The sequence below is a fragment of the Malus domestica genome, chromosome 13 (genome assembly GCF_042453785.1).
Source record: "Malus domestica chromosome 13, GDT2T_hap1".
NCBI classification, from domain to species: Eukaryota; Viridiplantae; Streptophyta; class Magnoliopsida; order Rosales; family Rosaceae; genus Malus; species Malus domestica.
In genome coordinates, this window is record NC_091673.1 from 28,833,227 (window position 1) to 28,852,985 (window position 19,759).

Below are 19,759 nucleotides of genomic sequence, written 5' to 3' on the forward strand. Positions count from 1 at the left end.
CAGAAGATTGATCGAAGAGGGCTATATGATATTCCGGAACTAGATCATGATGACAACGACAACAACGTCGCTGACCAACAGTTTTCATCTTTGATAGAAATTGGTGAAGAAATACTACGGGATACTAATGTTGTCCAAGAACCATTTGAAGTAGTTGGAGTTCCCGAATTCGAAATATCAATTGACCTTGGTGATCTGCTGCGATACAATGCACCGAAAGAGGCAAACGAAGATAAGGACGAATGGAAATCCGAAAATGATAGTAGTGAGGATAGCGAGAGTTATTACTGTAGTTCGGATGAGGATTAATATAAACTTGTAAAGGAAACAACCAGGGGGCTGAGGAGAGGCAAAGTCAAACTAAAAAAGGCACGGGAAGAATCTGATCGTGATCGTTTGAAGGTATTTTCCATTTTTTACCAATCTGAACAACGAAGTACAAGTTATTTATACTCGTTATAGGTTATATTTATGCAGATATGATAGTATTTATGCTCATTCGATTTTGAAGCTGCATTTTGTTTTAGCATGTAATCATTTGCTTTTATTATGAATTGACTTGTTCATTTTGGATTCACTTCATTTGGATCAGGTGTAGATGTGCACATAGACTAAATTATTCAGAGTTCTATGTGTTTACTTATGTTTGTTCACTTCATTTGGATTAGGTCATATTTATGCAGATGTGCTAGTATTTATGCTCATTCGGTTTTGAAGCTGCATTTTGTTTTAGCATGTAATCATTTGCTTTTATTATGAATTGACATGTTCATTTTGGATTCACTTCATTTGGATCAGGTGTAGATGTCCACATAGATTAAGTTCTGCCGTGATTGCTGTTGCATTCTTTGTTGCAAGTCTGTAAACTCGTCCTGTGCAGGTTATGATTACATTCGATGCGAAGCATTGAAGCATGATGGTAGCATATGTGGGCATGCTGCCCATATTGATTGTGCCTTGCAATGTTACATGGCTGGCACTGTAAGAGGAAGCATTGGCTTGGATTCTGAATACTATTGTCGGGGCTGTGATGAAAAAACAGATTTGGTTTCATATGTCACAAGGCTTTGCTTGCGAATCTCTTGATTCTCGGGATGATGTTGAGAAGATTTTAAATTTTGGTATCTGCATTTTGCAGGGTTCACAGAAAACCAGTGCAAGGGACCTGCTGAAACGTATTGAAGTGGCCATTGAAAAGGTAAATATAATAGCTTCACAGTATTTAGACTCCCACACTTACACTTCCTAAAATTCTGGCAATATAACATTTCTATTTTAAGCAGCTCAAATGTGGGACTAATCTTGAAGATATTGGCTTGTGGTCGATTATGAAGGATAATATTGGCTCCTTTTCACATAAAACATTTCTGTTTCTCCATTGACGCTTTGCTTCCAAAGCTCACAGAGAAAAGAAAACCCACTAAGACCCACCTCTCACATCTTGCTGGTATGCACTCAACTTCCCTCTATCTGTTCCTCGTTTTGTTTGTGGGGTTTCCTTCTTTGAATGGTTTTTCCTCTTGGGTTGTTGTGTTTTTGGATTCTCAAGCTGATTAATCGTCCAGCGATTTCAGCTCAATGATCAAAAGGGATTATGGCCTCTTCTTTTTTGCTTTGGGTTTTAGTTGATTATATGTAAAGCTGGATTCTAGAACTCAATTACATGTACAAGAACAGCAAAAAAAGTGACACAACTTGCATAAAACATTAGTTACTTTGATCTATCGTGTTTTAGGCTGCCTAGTTCACCTGTTTTCTCAAACAAGATTGTCTCTACTAGTCAACCTTAAGCATTGAAAACGTAGGTATTCCTGGCCTTTCTGTTCGTCTTCGATTACGATCTGTTTGGTTTAACTTTTCTGCACTAATTTGATTATTTATATATTGGTGGTGTTACTTTTGTTTCAAATTTTCCCTTTTTTATTTTTTTTTAACTTTTGGTCCAATGGTTTTTAATCGCGTAAATTTTGATGCTTTCTTGTTGTTGTCTCATTGCCATGATTGATCCCTTGAAGTCTTGTTGATTGCATTTAGGCATCTTTCTCTAGCCTTTCTTTGGGAGCGATTCAAAATCTGTTTATTAGCACCTCATCAATAGTATATATGAAGAAGTTTAGCGATTCAAAATCTGGTTTACAGGTCTCTTTAATTCATGCCAACAAATCAAATGATAAACGGCTTTCCATATTCACAGGAACTAAAACTCTTCACTTGTGGTGTGTGACCAGAGAGGACCGAGCTACATGGATTGAGGCACTACTCGGTGCTAAAGATCTTTTCCCTAGAGTGTTTACGAGCAATGATTTGGTACCTTCGGAAGATATAGTTGTTTCGACAGAGAAGCTAAGACTAAGATTAGCACATGAGGGAATTGGTGAGCCGGTGATCAAAGACTGCGAGTCAATTATGCTCTTAGAAGTGTCAGAGCTTCAAAATCAAATGAAGGGTCTTCAGCGTAAACATGTGATGTTGTTGGAGTCATTGAGGCAATTAGAGGTATTTCCATGCATTTAATCACTAAGTTTCTTCTTTATACATGTGCATTTAATCACTAAGGGGTGGTGGAAATCTTGCTAGTCAGAAAGTAAATCCCTATCTAAATTTCCTTTTGCAGACAGAAAAAATAGAGCTGGAAACTACAGTAGTGGATGAAACAAAGGAGCGTGAGTCATACAGACAGGGGAATGGGAGATTTAGTGGTCAGTTATCTTTCCATTATCTTAGTATTTTGTTGAACTCATTGTTTTCACATATGAGAAGACTTGGGAAATGGTATACGATAGAGAATCTTTCTTTTGGTTTAAGTAAAGATACATAATTTGATATGAATTATTTTGTCTTCAGATGCTCTAAGCAGTGCTTCCTATTGTATATTTGAAAGAGATTCTTTCTTTTCTGATCGATTGCATGGAGTTGAGGAGATCAAGACAATTAAATAACCATATGTGAAAAAGAGGGATGATTTGCCAGAACCCAAGGAGAAAGAGAAGCATATTGGCTTGTGGTCGATTATGAAAAATAATATTGGGAAGGACTTGTCTGGAGTTTGTCTTCCTGTTTATTTTAATGAACCACTCTCATCGTTGCAATATTGATGAATACTTTTGATGAATACTTTTGGTTGGTCCTTCAAGATTGATGAATACTTTTGGTGGGTATCAATCAATATAGTATATATTGATGAATACTTTTGGGGTTTATTATTTATTGTTTAGAATTTCATTACAATATTTATTAAAATTTAAATCAAAAATATTTTTGTCGAAAAAAAAATCATCAAAATCGGAGTTCAAACTATCGTTAAATTGTGATTTATTGTTTGTAACCATCAAAATATTTTGTCCCGTTACTTAATCTCTGCATGTTTGTTTTTTGCCATTTTTTGCGTATGAGATCTTGAAGCATATAAAAACAAGTTGGTCGGTTCGATCGTTGAAATTAATTTCGTCCAATGCATTTCCCATCAAAACGATTGATTTACTAACACTTAGAGTTTAATTATATTTTCATTAAGTATAACTTAAGCTTTTGCGGTATCCACTTATGTAAATACTTTAAATTGACGATCGAATTAGTTCATTGTATTCATATAGGCGCAAGAAGTGTATCTGTAAACAATCATCAAAATCGGAGTTAAAACTACCGTTAAATCGTGATTTTTCGTTTATAACCGTCGAAATTTTTTGTCTTGTTACTTGATCTCTGCATGTTTGTTTTTTGCCATTTTGGGCGTATGAGATCTTGAAGCAGATTAAAACAAGTTTGACGGTTGGATCTTTGAAATTAATTTCGTACAATGCGTTTCACATCAAAACGATTGATTTACTAACACTTAGAGTTTAATTATATTTTCATTAAGTATAACTTAAGCTTTTATGGTATCCACCTGTGTAAATACTTTAAATTGACGATCGAATATATTCATTGTATTCATATAGGGTCAAGGAGTGTATATGTAAAAAATCATCAAAATCGGAGTTAAAACTACCGTTAAATCGTGATTTTTCGTTTATAACCGTCAAAATTTTTTGTCTTGTTACTTGATCTCTGCATGTTCGTTTTTTGCCATTTTTGGCGTATGAGATCTTGAAGCATATAAAAACAAGTTTGACGGTTGGATCGTTGAAATTAATTTCATACAATGCGTTTCCCATCAAAATGATTGATTTATTAACACTTAGAGTTTAATTATATTTTCATTAAGTATAACTTAAGCTTTTGTGGTATTCACTTGTGTAAATACTTTAAATTGACGATCGAATATATTCATTGTATTCATATAGGGTCAAGGAGTGTATTAGTAAAAAATCATCAAAATCGGAGTTAAAACTACCGTTAAATCGTGATTTTTCGTTTATAACCGTCAAAATGTTTTGTCCTGTTACTTGATCTCTGCATGTTCGTTTTTTGCCATTTTTGGTGTATGAGATCTTGAAGCATATAAAAACAAGTTTGACGGTTGGATCGTTGAAATTAATTTCATACAATGCGTTTCCCATCAAAACGATTCATTTATTAACACTTAGAGTTTAATTATATTTTCATTAAGTATAACTTAAGCTTTTGTGGTATCCACTTGTGTAAATACTTTAAATTGACGATCGAATACATTCATCGTATTCATAAAGGGTCAAGGAGTGTATCTGTAAAAAAGCATCAAAATCGGAGTTACAACTACCATTAAATCGTGATTTTTCGTTTATAACCGTCGAAATTTTTTGTCCTGATACTTAATCTCTGCATGTTCCTCTTTTGCCATTTTTGGCCTATGAGATCTTGCAGCATATAAAAACAAGTTTGACGGTTGAATCGTTGAAATTAATTTCATACAATGCGTTTCCCATCAAAATGATTGATTTATTAACACTTAGAGTTTAATTATATTTTCATTAAGTATAACTTAAGCTTTTGTGGTATGCACTTGTGTAAATACTTTAAATTGACGATCGAATATATTCATTGTATTCATATAAGGTCAAGGAGTGTATCTGTAAAAAAGCATCAAAATCGGAGTTCAAACTACCGTTAAATCGTGATTTTTCGTTTATAACCGTCGAATTTTTTTGTCCTGTTACTTGATCTCTGCATGTTCGTTTTTTGCCATTTTTGGTGTTTGAGATCTTGAAGCATATAAAAACAAGTTTGATGGTTGGATCATTGAAATTAATTTCGTACAATGCGTTTCCCATCAAAACGATTCATTTACTAACACTTAAGAGTTTAATTATATTTTCATTAAGTATAACTTAAGCTTTTGTGGTATCCACTTGTGTAAATACTTTAAATTGACGATCGAATTAGTTCATTGTATTCATATAAGGATAAGGAGTGTATCTGTAAAAAATCATCAAAATCGGAGTTAAAACTACCGTTAAATCGTGATTTTTCATTTATAACCGTCGAAATGTTTTGTCTTGTTACTTGATCTCTGCATGTTCGTTTTTTGCCATTTTTGGAGTATGAGATCTTGAAGCATATAAAAACACGTTTAACGGTTGGATCATTGAAACTATTTTCGTACAATGCGTGTCCTATCAAAACGATGGATTTACTAACACTTGGAGTTTAATTATATTTTCATTAAGTAAAACTTAAGATTTTGTGGTATCCACTTGTGTAAATACTTTAAATTGACGATCGAGTTAGTTCATTGTATTCATATAGGGTCATGGAGTGTATCTATAAAAAATCATCAAAATCGGAGTTAAAACTACCGTTAAATAGTGATTTTTCATTTATAACCGTCGAAATGTTTTGTCTTGTTACTTAATCTCTGCATGTTCGTTTTTTGCCATTTTTGGCGTATGAGATCTTGAAGCATATAAAAACAAGTTTGATGGTTGGTTCGTTGAAATTAATTTCGTACAATGCATTTCCCATCAAAACGATTGATTTACTAACACTTAGAGTTTAATTATATTTTCATTAAGTATAACTTAAGCTTTTGTGTTATGCACTTGTGTAAATACTTTAAATTGATGATCGAATTAGTTCATTGTATTCATATAAGGATAAGGAGTGTATCTGTAAAAAATCATCAAAATCGGAGTTAAAACTACCGTTAAATCGTGATTTTTAGTTATAACCGTCGAAATTTTTTGTGTTGTTACTTGATCTCTGCATGTTCGTTTTTTTCCATTTTTGGCGTATGTGATCTCGAATCATATAAAAATAAGTTTGACGGTTGGATCGTTGAAACTATTTTCGTACAATGTGTGTCCTATCAAAACGATGGATTTACTAACACTTAGAGTTTAATTATATTTTCATTAAGTAAAACTTAAGATTTTGTGGTATCCACTTGTGTAAATACTTTAAATTGACGATCGAGTTAGTTGATTGTATTCATATAGGGTCAAGGAGTGTATCTGTAAAAAATCATCAAAATCGGAGTTAAAACTACCGTTAAATTGTGATTTTTCGTTTATAACCGTCGAAATTTTTCGAACTGTTTCTTGATCTCTGCATGTTCGTTTTTTACCATTTTTGGCGTATGCAATCTCAAATCACATATGACACACCCCGTCCCGAAGGAGGGCATGCTGGCCGTCACGTGAGAGTGACGTAACCATTTGCACAGTACGGAAGCTTTAAGATACAATTTATAAGTTGATACACCCGAAGGGAGTCCTAATTTTGTCCAATCTGTCAGAACACCGTCGAATTCCTCGTAGTCACCACACCTTTGTGATTCCTGAACCTGGAGGGGCGCAAAACCAAAATTGAGTGGGTCAGTAAAACAATTCTTTTCCAAATCCAAACATTTCTTAAAACGTTGTAACCCCTCTCCGTAAAACCTGTATACTTTCCCAGAAATGTAAAATATAAATATACATATATATTCTCAAAACTTCATTTTTACTATCTCAACATTATCTCCTTATCAATCATGCCATGCCATGTCATCTCAACATTTCTCATATTAATTATGCCATGCCACATCATCTCAACAGTAATAAGGTATGAATGCATCAACATAATCATATCAGGTGCAAGAAAGTAATCAACCGTAGGCCCTCTAATAGCCCTATACGGTTGAACCTAGAGCTCAAAATCTATCATTATCACTCTACCGGAGTCACCTCTGTGACCCGTCCGGCCTTCTGCACACAAGTTACGCTCTAGTGCTTCTCATAAATCATCTGTGCACATAATCTAAGGTCACCCACCAGTCGGAATCTCACTAACACTCTCGCGACTGGTCTGTCGTACCCACTCCGCGTGGACTGTACGACTAGCATCTACTTGGATCCAAGGCGAGCGTGCGATGCGGTGAATACTATAAGCACTAAACCATGGTGCAGGATTTGAGCTCAATATATATCATCATCATCATAACAGTAATTAAATACTCACCTGTGCGTCCACCGCACCATTTCATACATATGCATCATAAATCAATTCTTACCTGTGCGTCCACCGCACCAATTCATACATATGCATCATATATTAATTCATGCATGGCATTTCAACTCACATTTCTATATACTTTTCATATCAATTCTATGCATGGTATTTCACTTCCCGTTTTTCCACATAACTCATATGCATTTCATTTTAAACATATTTTCATTTCAATTCAATTTCTGGGAAACGTCAAGTATATATATATATATACGGAAAACAAAACTGCCCACTCACCTGGAGTTCATCCAACAACTCCCTAGCACCACACATCAAGGCGTCATGACGATCGCCGCCTAGAATAGTAATCAAATCCAGGCTCAGAATTCATATCGATAAAATATATAACTTATATAAAATACGTCACTACGTTGATCGATCCGGAAGATCTGCCACTCAGATTTTAAATCCATAACTTCCAGAGGTCCACATATACCTCTAGGACAACATCCTAAAATTTCATTACCATCCAACGGTCGGATCTCCGTCAATTTCCAAAACTAAGTGACGGTTAACATTTTATATTATGGACTTACAATTCCAATTCCGGAAGATCCGTAACTCGGATTCCCAATCCGTAAGTTCCAATAATCCTCAAATATTACGTATTACAACGTATCAAAGTTTGGTGACGATCCAACGGTCGGATCATCAATTCACATTTTCACCAAAACTATAAAACGTTATTCGAACACCTAACCAACAATCCTTAATAACTTTCTCATACGGTGCTCAAATTGGGTATATGAATATACCACGGTGATCTACTCGACGTCACGGACGTCGACATATTTTTAAAATAATTTTATTTTTATTTTTATTTTTTACTGTAGCACCTTCTTCTTCCTTGGGTCGCCGGACTGGTTTTTCCGGCGGCCGTTTTCTGAACAGTTTTTCAAATTGCCATAACTTTGTCATTTCTCAACGAAATCAAGTGCTTCAAAAACGAAAGTTGTAGCCCTTGAAGAGACAAAGAGAATGGTACCTTGCAAAACACCTAGTTCGCCGTGGTTTGGCCGGAAACTGCCTCGAAAGCCTCGGAGGTCGCCGGAAACTGGGTATTTTTCAAATGAGTATAACTTCTTCAATACTCAACGAAATTGAGTGAAACAAAAAGGAAAGTTGTAGTACTTGACGAGACGAAGAGATTGATACCTACCTTGACGCCTAACTCGCCGGGGATTCGCCGGAAAACGCCTCGAAAGCTCCGGCCAAACTTTGAACTTGTCGATCTCCGTGTTCTTACGTCCAAAAACTTCCAACGAAGCACTCCGAGCTTCGTGGGAACCTCCTAGAGCTCCCTATGATCTTAGTTTGGCCTAAAAATCAACAAATACAAAGTTCATGAATAGTGTCATTTCACGGGCTTGAGTTTTCTACGTGAAATCGTGGGAAACCTTACCTGAAAACAATACCAATGTGTTCGTATGGTCCTCACGAACATGATGGTACCTTCCTCATCCTGAAACTGTGAAGTTTTCGAGAGCCTTGGTGTTTGTCCGAGAGTTTGAGAGAGAATGAGGGAGTGTGAGAGTGACTGAGGGAGAGATGAGGAAGAGAGAGAGAAGGAGACAACAAAACGGGAAATGGGGAAGGATTTCAGGAGGTAGGACCCTACATAAAGTCCAAATACAAAATATTAACACATACAATAATAAATCTAACCCTAGTTTAGGATGTTTTTAGGTAAAACAAATACCAAATTTACGCACCTTAATCTCGTTTAAGGGCGTTTCTGTAATTTCACGTCCTCGGAGTTTATAATTCCGGGACGGGCTGTGACAATCTCCCCTCCTTATAGAATTTCGTCCCCGAAATTCTAGCCACCAACCAACCCATCAAAACTCATAAAACAGCCTCGGATACATACCTCTCATCCGTTCTTCCGTCTCCCAAGTAGTTTCTTCCGCTGAATGGTTCATCCACAATACTTTTACCACTTACTCTGTCTTAATTCTCAGGACCTTCTTTTTCCAATCCAAAGTCATCCTTGGTTCCTTATCAAGTCGAATCCAATTTAATTCTCAATAGTTGCACCAGAATTCCATGAGACGACTCTGCCACCTAGTGACAACGCATCGAACACAAAATACATTATGTGCCTTAGCCAATTCTGAAGGCATCACAAACTTGTATGCAACTTCATCGATTCTTTTAATGATCAAAACGGTCTGATGTGTTTAAATCTTATCTTGTCTACTTTCCAAATCTTACTATTTCTTTTCATGAAGAAATTTCCAAAAATATAAAATCATCTACGTTATACACTCGATTAGTGGCATACCCATCTGTTAATCTCTTTTGTCATTCCTGGCTACTTTCAGGTTAACTTACTCACCTGAATATTTTGAGGAGACTCATCCATAGTCTCAGGGCCCGCAAGAACTCTTTTGTCAACTTCTGTCCAACACAAAGGTGTACTATAAGGTAATTCGGTAACCAAGCTTCTTGTACGCTATCCAAAACTTAGAAGTAACCAACATACCCAAAAACTTAACATTGTATATCGTCAAAATTGCTTTCTTTAATTCCACATAATTTGGCACATACGTCCCATTCTCTTGCATAAACATACCATCCAATTCTGCCTCGGTTAATTCTTGAATTCCTTCGTCAAGCATTTGAGTCTCGAGTACGACCTTACCAAATAGGCCTAACTTGAAATTTAACAAGTATAACTTCTTCTCGATCTTCCATTCTTAATTTTTCTTCCGTTGGTTTCAATCCATAAGATGATACTCTTGGCAAATGTGCCAGACATTAATCTTACTGTAGTCTTCTCACCAAATGCTTCAGCTAGAACAAACTTTACGATCACCCTGATCGTACAATCATGTTCATTAAGCAATTCAATCCACCTTTGTTGCCTCATATCAAAATCCTTCCAAGTAATGGATATTGAAGACTTTTTGGATTAAAAAAAAATCTTGCATTCCCACTAAAATATAATGTCTCCATAACTTCACAGCAAGAATGGTAATCGTGACTTCCAAATCACCAGTAGGGTAATTCATCTTATGAGATTCCATTTATCGTGAAACGTATGCAATCACCCTAACATTTGCATCAACATGCCTCCAATACCATTCAAGAAACATCACTAAAAATTTATGATTACCACTATTCTCTGGGAATACCAAAATACGTGCATGAGTGAGGAAATACTTCAGTTGTTGAATCATTTGCTCACAATTTCCTTCCCACTCATACATAACCTCTTTTCTCAACCGTCTCGTCAATGACAAAGCAATGACTGAAAAATCTTTCACAACCATCCAAGATAGCCTGGTAAGCTAAGAAATTCTGAATCTCAATTACAGCTCGTGGTTGTTCCAATTTCTCAATTTCTGCTATCTTTTAAGGATTCACTTGAATACCTTAAGAATATATAACAAATCTCAGAATGCCACCTGATTCGTCTAACTTTAGCATTTGCTACTTAGCATACAACCAACGTTCTCTCAATTTTTGGTTCACCGACTTAATACGTTTACATGCTCTGCTCTGGCTCAGAATATGCCAGAATATCTTCAATAAAAATGATATCAATCTATCAAGGCATTATTGGAATACTTCATCCATCAACTCATAAAACAGCATGAGTATCCACATAGCATCACCAAACTTCATAAGGACCATAACAAGTCCAGAAAACCATCTTATGATCAACGTCACTTATAATATTCAATTGGTAGTAACCAGATCTCAATTCAATCTTTGAATCTTCGCAATTACTTCTGAGCTGGTTAAATAAACATCAGTACATTACCATGGATAACGGTTCTTAATCGTTACCCGACTCCATTGTCTATAATCAATGAACAATCTCTAAGTCCATTTTCTTCCTCACCAACAAACTGGGGCTCCTCAAAAATGTTGTACTAGGTTGAATGAAACTTTTATCAACCAATTCTTTCAACTGAATTTCCAATTCCCTTAACTCATCCTGAACCAATCTTTAACATAGATTTATACCTGGCAACAAATCAATAGTGAACCTCATATCTCTGCCTGAAGGCAATCCAGGTATACTTTCAGGGAAGACATCAAGAAAAGTCTAACCCTTTTGACATTATTCACACTACTCCAAACAACATCATTTAGCACCACATGAGCTAATTATTTTTGACAGCCTTTCGAAAACAATCTCTTTGCTCTCACAGCGTAAATAACGGCCTGACTCAATCCACTTTGCATACTTACAAAAGTAATCTCTGGTCATCCAGATCGATGGAAAGTAACTGGTTTCCCGTAACATTCCATCTAGTCACAACTATAAACAATCACTCTAATGGAATAAAATTAATTGACCCAATACATACTTTATTATTACTGAACATTCTAAGTAAGTACAACACTAACATAAAATAACCTACCGGTTTGCTTGCTTAACGAATCCACGAATGAGTTATTAATATTACGGTCTGCAGCCCGCAATACTGATAAATCATCGTTGTCTCGATAAATAGGCAACCACTCTCAAAGATATAACAATACTATTTTGTCACTCAATGCAAAATACATACACTCGTCTCAACTACATTTATTTACCACTCTCTAGGTAATATCATACATAATAAGAAATATATCAGCCGAAGTCAACTAGAATGACCAATACGGTTGATTCAACTCTTATCTCAATAATACGTCGGCCGGATCCACTCCGCGTGGTCGGTACGGCCGAGTCTATAACTCACCAATTTCTCATGTGTCAATGAATCCACTTCTCATGGTCTGTACGACTGAACATATAACTCATCAAATCTCTCTGTACTCACGGTCAATCCGACCAAACTACTAAATTCATAAACTTGTTGAATCAACACTATGATGTCATAGAAAATTGTTGAGTACAACTGATTATAGGGACGATTCACAATTCTGGGTCCCCTCTGTTTACATAAACACATTCATTAATTTCACATTTCCCAAAGTGTTAATTTTTGTACCTGCTGCACAAGGTACATTTCCTTTACTCGAAACACCTTGTCTCAAATATCTGGGATTACCAGTATATCCATCACTTTTACTCTGACCAGTGACATTAAAACCTCAGCTGGAAGAATTAATTCTAGCTTCACTTCTTTCGAAGCTCTGAATCTTTCTATATCTTTGATATGACGAATCATTAACTTTATCGTCTTCTTTTGATTCCCATTCATTTCTTATTCTTCTTTATTCTCGTTGCTCATGTTCTTAGAGTCCTCAAGACTCAACAGCATCTCGTATATTCCTGGTAAGAAGTATAATGGATAGTGGTCACCCAAAATACCACTTCCCTTTTTGCCACCCAGCTTAAAACAACATAACACCTCCACCAATAACAACAATATCTGGATGGAACAAGGCAAGTCTGAAAACTTTCTATAATATCCCTCGATCATCACCTTCCTTGTCTCATATTTGTAAACTCTTGTTTACTACCATCGATAAATGCCGGAGGGATAAACTTTTCCTTAAACAAGTCCTTAAATAATTCTCAATCAGCTGTTTTCTCCGGTGACAACAATTAACATTCATGTTTCCACCAGGATGCAAATTCATACCCAAAACCAGGTAGTCGTCTCGACCCCCTGTCAGAAGGAAGATTCCTTTGACTTGCATAATCTGAAACATCTTTTCCAAATGGTTAAACCGTTACTTCGCTCCCTCAGGTTCATCATTTCTCTTAAGTGATTCAAATTCAACTCATAACCCATCTTAAAATGTCCCTTTTTATAATAGACTGAATCACCATAATAATAGTTTCCCCTAAACCGTTATATTAGGGAGACTAAATTCCTCTAACTAAGTGGCTTGCTACGAGGCGGTGTAGTTCTGACAGAATTCACTAGAACTTCTCAAAATGTCCAAGATTGCAACCATGCTCTGATACCAACTGACACACCCCGTCCCGAAGGAGGGCATGCTGGCCGTCACGTGAGAGTGACGTAACCATTTGCACAGTACGGAAGCTTTAAGATACAATTTATAAGTTGATACACCCGAAGGGAGTCCTAATTTTGTCCAATCTGTCAGAACACCGTCGAATTCCTCGTAGTCACCACACCTTTGTGATTCCTGAACCTGGAGGGGCGCAAAACCAAAATTGAGTGGGTCAGTAAAACAATTCTTTTCCAAATCCAAACATTTCTTAAAACGTTGTAACCCCTCTCCGTAAAACCTGTATACTTTCCCAGAAATGTAAAATATAAATATACATATATATTCTCAAAACTTCATTTTTACTATCTCAACATTATCTCCTTATCAATCATGCCATGCCATGTCATCTCAACATTTCTCATATTAATTATGCCATGCCACATCATCTCAACAGTAATAAGGTATGAATGCATCAACATAATCATATCAGGTGCAAGAAAGTAATCAACCGTAGGCCCTCTAATAGCCCTATACGGTTGAACCTAGAGCTCAAAATCTATCATTATCACTCTACCGGAGTCACCTCTGTGACCCGTCCGGCCTTCTGCACACAAGTTACGCTCTAGTGCTTCTCATAAATCATCTGTGCACATAATCTAAGGTCACCCACCAGTCGGAATCTCACTAACACTCTCGCGACTGGTCTGTCGTACCCACTCCGCGTGGACTGTACGACTAGCATCTACTTGGATCCAAGGCGAGCGTGCGATGCGGTGAATACTATAAGCACTAAACCATGGTGCAGGATTTGAGCTCAATATATATCATCATCATCATAACAGTAATTAAATACTCACCTGTGCGTCCACCGCACCATTTCATACATATGCATCATAAATCAATTCTTACCTGTGCGTCCACCGCACCAATTCATACATATGCATCATATATTAATTCATGCATGGCATTTCAACTCACATTTCTATATACTTTTCATATCAATTCTATGCATGGTATTTCACTTCCCGTTTTTCCACATAACTCATATGCATTTCATTTTAAACATATTTTCATTTCAATTCAATTTCTGGGAAACGTCAAGTATATATATATATATACGGAAAACAAAACTGCCCACTCACCTGGAGTTCATCCAACAACTCCCTAGCACCACACATCAAGGCGTCATGACGATCGCCGCCTAGAATAGTAATCAAATCCAGGCTCAGAATTCATATCGATAAAATATATAACTTATATAAAATACGTCACTACGTTGATCGATCCGGAAGATCTGCCACTCAGATTTTAAATCCATAACTTCCAGAGGTCCACATATACCTCTAGGACAACATCCTAAAATTTCATTACCATCCAACGGTCGGATCTCCGTCAATTTCCAAAACTAAGTGACGGTTAACATTTTATATTATGGACTTACAATTCCAATTCCGGAAGATCCGTAACTCGGATTCCCAATCCGTAAGTTCCAATAATCCTCAAATATTACGTATTACAACGTATCAAAGTTTGGTGACGATCCAACGGTCGGATCATCAATTCACATTTTCACCAAAACTATAAAACGTTATTCGAACACCTAACCAACAATCCTTAATAACTTTCTCATACGGTGCTCAAATTGGGTATATGAATATACCACGGTGATCTACTCGACGTCACGGACGTCGACATATTTTTAAAATAATTTTATTTTTATTTTTATTTTTTACTGTAGCACCTTCTTCTTCCTTGGGTCGCCGGACTGGTTTTTCCGGCGGCCGTTTTCTGAACAGTTTTTCAAATTGCCATAACTTTGTCATTTCTCAACGAAATCAAGTGCTTCAAAAACGAAAGTTGTAGCCCTTGAAGAGACAAAGAGAATGGTACCTTGCAAAACACCTAGTTCGCCGTGGTTTGGCCGGAAACTGCCTCGAAAGCCTCGGAGGTCGCCGGAAACTGGGTATTTTTCAAATGAGTATAACTTCTTCAATACTCAACGAAATTGAGTGAAACAAAAAGGAAAGTTGTAGTACTTGACGAGACGAAGAGATTGATACCTACCTTGACGCCTAACTCGCCGGGGATTCGCCGGAAAACGCCTCGAAAGCTCCGGCCAAACTTTGAACTTGTCGATCTCCGTGTTCTTACGTCCAAAAACTTCCAACGAAGCACTCCGAGCTTCGTGGGAACCTCCTAGAGCTCCCTATGATCTTAGTTTGGCCTAAAAATCAACAAATACAAAGTTCATGAATAGTGTCATTTCACGGGCTTGAGTTTTCTACGTGAAATCGTGGGAAACCTTACCTGAAAACAATACCAATGTGTTCGTATGGTCCTCACGAACATGATGGTACCTTCCTCATCCTGAAACTGTGAAGTTTTCGAGAGCCTTGGTGTTTGTCCGAGAGTTTGAGAGAGAATGAGGGAGTGTGAGAGTGACTGAGGGAGAGATGAGGAAGAGAGAGAGAAGGAGACAACAAAACGGGAAATGGGGAAGGATTTCAGGAGGTAGGACCCTACATAAAGTCCAAATACAAAATATTAACACATACAATAATAAATCTAACCCTAGTTTAGGATGTTTTTAGGTAAAACAAATACCAAATTTACGCACCTTAATCTCGTTTAAGGGCGTTTCTGTAATTTCACGTCCTCGGAGTTTATAATTCCGGGACGGGCTGTGACAACATACAAACAAGTTTGACGGTTGGATCGTTGAAACTATTTTCGTACAATGCGTGTCCTATCAAGTTCAATGGTATATATATTTATTAAGTAGATTTTAATTTATTTATTTTGTAGTTATAACAGTTAAGAGATTGAATGATATATATGTTAAAATAATTATTATGGGTTTTTGTTAGAAAAATATATTATTGTGGGGTTTAAGTAAAAAAAAAAAAATTGAACTTGAAAGGAGAGTAGTCACATTTTCAGTAAATTTTTTAATAATTTTCTAAAAATAAAAATAACTTGTGCAACGCTTGAATGTAATCATCCCGCAAAACCACTTTGCGCGACGTCAAATTGTATACCTGCGTCACGCCAGTTGATATTTTTGGCGGTGAATATTGAAAAATAGGTGAATAATGAAAAATAGGTGAATAATGAAAATTTTTGGCGCTGAAGCCGTTGACCTATTTCTTCCCTTTCGCTCTTTCTTTCCCGTATCTCCCCATCCCTTTCGCATAATCCTTCATCTTTCCCTTTCACATAATCCTCATATCTCCCTTTCGCCCTCTCGCTCTATCTTCCCCGTCGCTCTATCTCCCCTTTCCATAATCCTCATCTACTCTTCCCGTAGTCCTCATCTCCTCTATCTCTCCTCATCGCCTTGATCCCCAATTCTTGAACCCAGACCTGTCTTCCCTCTCTCTTTCCTATATACCTCTCTCTTGCCTCTCTTTCTAAACGATGGGCAGCCACACGAATCTCGAAGCCGACGCGAATCAAGTCTCAAAATCAAGGTAAGGGTTTCTGATGCAAATGTTGGTCTGGTTACTGAATTTAGCTGATGCAAATGTTGGCTTGGTTACTGAATTTAGTTGGTCTGATGCAAAATTAAGGTTGAATTGATTTAGTTAATTTATTGAATTTAGCTCACTTGATGCAAATGTTGGTCTCTGGTTACTGATTAATTTATGAATATCTCTGATTTTATGAGATGGGTTTTGTTTAGTCTCCAACATTCGAAGGCTTGACTGATTAATTTATGATTATGAGATGGGTTTTGTTTAGTCTCCAATATCTCTCAATATCTCTGATTTTATGAGATGGGTTTTACTGATTAATTTATGCAAATGTTGGTTTGGTTGAAATAGTAATTGAGTCTCCAACATTCGAAGGCACTGTAAGAGGAAGCATTGGCTTGGATTTTGAATACTATTGTCGGCGCTATGATGAAAAACAGATTTGGTTTCATATGTCACAATGCTTTTACTTGCTTGCGAATCTCTTTATTCTTGGGATGATGTTGAGAAGATTTTAAATTTTGGTATCTGCATTTTACGTGGTTCACAGAAAACCAGTGCAAGGGACTTGCTGAAACGTATTGAAGTGGCCATTGAAAAGGTAAATATAATAGCTTCACAGTATTTGGATTCCCACACTTACACTTCCTAAAATTCCGGCAATATAACATTTCTATTTTAAGCAGCTCAAATGTGGGACTAATCTTGAAGATATTGGCTTGTGGTCGATTATGAAGGATAATATTGGCTCCTTTTCACATATAACATTTATGTTTCTCCATTGACGCTCTGCTTCCAAAGCTCACAGAGAAAAGAAAACCCACTAAGACCCACCTCTCACATCTTGCTGGTATGCACTCAACTTCCCTCTATCTGTTCCTTGTTTTGTTTGTGGGGTTTCCTTCTTTGAATGGTTTTTCCTCTTGGGTTGTGTTTTTGGATTGTCAAGCTGATTAATCGTCCAGTGATTTCAGCTCAAGGATCAAAAGGGATTCTGGCCTCTTCTTTTTTGCTTTGGGTTTTAGTTGATTATATGTAAAGCTAGATTCTAGAACTCAACTACATGTACAAGAACAGCAAAAAAGTGACAACTTGCATAAAACCTTTGTTACTTTGATCTGTCGTGTTTTAGGCTACCTAGTTCACCTGTTTTCTCAAACAAGATTGTCTCTACTAGTCAACCTTAAGCATTGAATACGTAGCTATTGCTGGCCTTTCTGTTCGTCTTCGATTACGATCTGTTTGGTTTAACTTTTCTGCACGAATTTGATTATTTATATATTGGTGGTGTTACTTATGTTTCAACTTTTCCCATTTTTTTTTTTTAAACTTTTGGTCTAATGGTTTTTAATCGCTTAAATTTTGATGCTTTCTTGTTGTCGTCTCGTTGCCATGATTGATCCCTTGAAGTCTTGTTGATTACATTTCTCTAAGAAGCATCTCGTCCTCTGTGAAAGTCAATTTTCACACATGGTTTATTTGTTTATTTTTCTTTGCTTTTTCACACATGGTTTATTTGTTCAGTTTTCTTGCCTTTTTCTTCTAGTTTCAAATGCAAGAAAGGATTAGTTTCTAATGTTATATTTTTATGGTTCAAAAAGTGTAGATGTTGCGGTTGATCACTCGTCGTAGGAGTGTGACCAATGCGCCTCCCGCATTATCACCATGTACTGCTCCGGCCGTGAGTGCTCCATTGATTGGGGAGCCTACACCCTTCACTGAGGCTACTGCTACGACGTCCCAGGTGCCATTATCATCTACGTCATCAGTGTCGGTTCATATTACTTTTGAAATTTTATACAATTTATTTTTTATTATTGATTAATAAAATTTTCTTAATGTTTTTTTTTTCTTTAGGAGGGTTCTAAGTTCCCAGAGATCGACTTGTTCAAGGACGTTTACGTTCAACTTGGAGATGAGACCAGTGAGCAGCTTTATGTAAGTATATGTAATTGTTATTATTCTTATATTTATGAATCGTTCAAATAGTATTTATATTTGTTATTAAACATTATATGTTTTTTTCTTTATTATTACAGGCTTCTATGGTGAATACAAGCTGGATGGATGAAGTGGAAGAGTGTATCCGGCGTGTTGTGTGACTGCTGTATGCCACTGAAGCTCAAGGAAAAATTTTATAGGACGACAATAAGGCTGGCGATGCTGTATGGCACAGAATGTTGGGCGGTGAAGCATCAACACGTACAAAAAATGGGTGTAGCGGAGATGAGGATGCTTCGTTGGATGTGTGGGCACACGAGAAATGATAAGATTAGGAATGAGGATATCCGAGGTAAAGTAGGAGTAGCCGAAATTGTAGGAAAGTTGAGAGAAAACCGGTTACGGTGGTTTGGACATGTGCAAAGAAGGCCTACTGACACTCCGGTTAGAAGATGCGACTACGGGACAGAGGTTCAGGGCCGAAGGGGTAGAGGAAGACCTAGGAATACTTTGGAAGAGACTCTAAGAAAAGACTTAGAGTATTTGGATCTAACGAAGAACATGACACAGGACCGAGCACAATGGCGTTCTAAGATTTATATAGCCGACCCCACTCAGTGAAGAAAGCTTTGGTGTATTTAACACAATACGTTGGAAATGAAGCAAAACTTATTTATTGATATCGCCGATAAGTTACAAATATGTACATATACATGAGTCAAAATAAACAAACAAGAGGGAGCCTTCACAAAGGTTGCTTAGGAGAAGTCTCAGCAGTCGGTAGAGCCCCAGAAAGAGAAGGCATCGGAGGGGGATCATTCGGAGTCTCAGTACTGGACAGAACCCTAGAAGGAAGAGGCATCGGAGGTTGATCATTTGGAGCTTCATTATGCGGTACAGCCCTAGAAGACGAAGGTAATAAATGCCTTTGGAACAAACCCACAAACCGCTGATGATCAAGTAAAACCTGACCATCAAATTCCTTCATCTGGTCAAGCTTCCTCTTCATGTTTGTAGCATAGTTATGTGCGAGCCGGTGCAACTGTTTATTCTTATGCTTGAGCCCTCTAATCTCC

At 36.9% G+C, this 19,759-nt stretch overlaps 2 long non-coding RNA genes across 2 annotated transcripts; both read right to left on the reverse strand.

Annotated features, from left to right (window-relative positions):
- Positions 1 to 6,390: 6,390 nt before the first annotated feature.
- Positions 6,391 to 9,430, reverse strand: LOC139190325 (uncharacterized). The gene is made up of 6 exons (XR_011574473.1): positions 9,117 to 9,430; positions 8,807 to 9,018; positions 8,564 to 8,723; positions 8,390 to 8,458; positions 7,642 to 7,700; positions 6,391 to 6,700 (listed from the first exon to the last, which is right to left on the reverse strand). It is a non-coding gene; the product is annotated as an uncharacterized lncRNA (long non-coding RNA).
- Positions 9,431 to 12,684: 3,254 nt separating this feature from the next.
- LOC114820625 (uncharacterized) lies at positions 12,685 to 15,780 on the reverse strand. Its single transcript, XR_003768051.2, has 5 exons — positions 15,577 to 15,780; positions 15,334 to 15,493; positions 15,160 to 15,228; positions 14,412 to 14,470; positions 12,685 to 13,470 (listed from the first exon to the last, which is right to left on the reverse strand). It is a non-coding gene; the product is annotated as an uncharacterized lncRNA (long non-coding RNA).
- Positions 15,781 to 19,759: the final 3,979 nt, after the last annotated feature.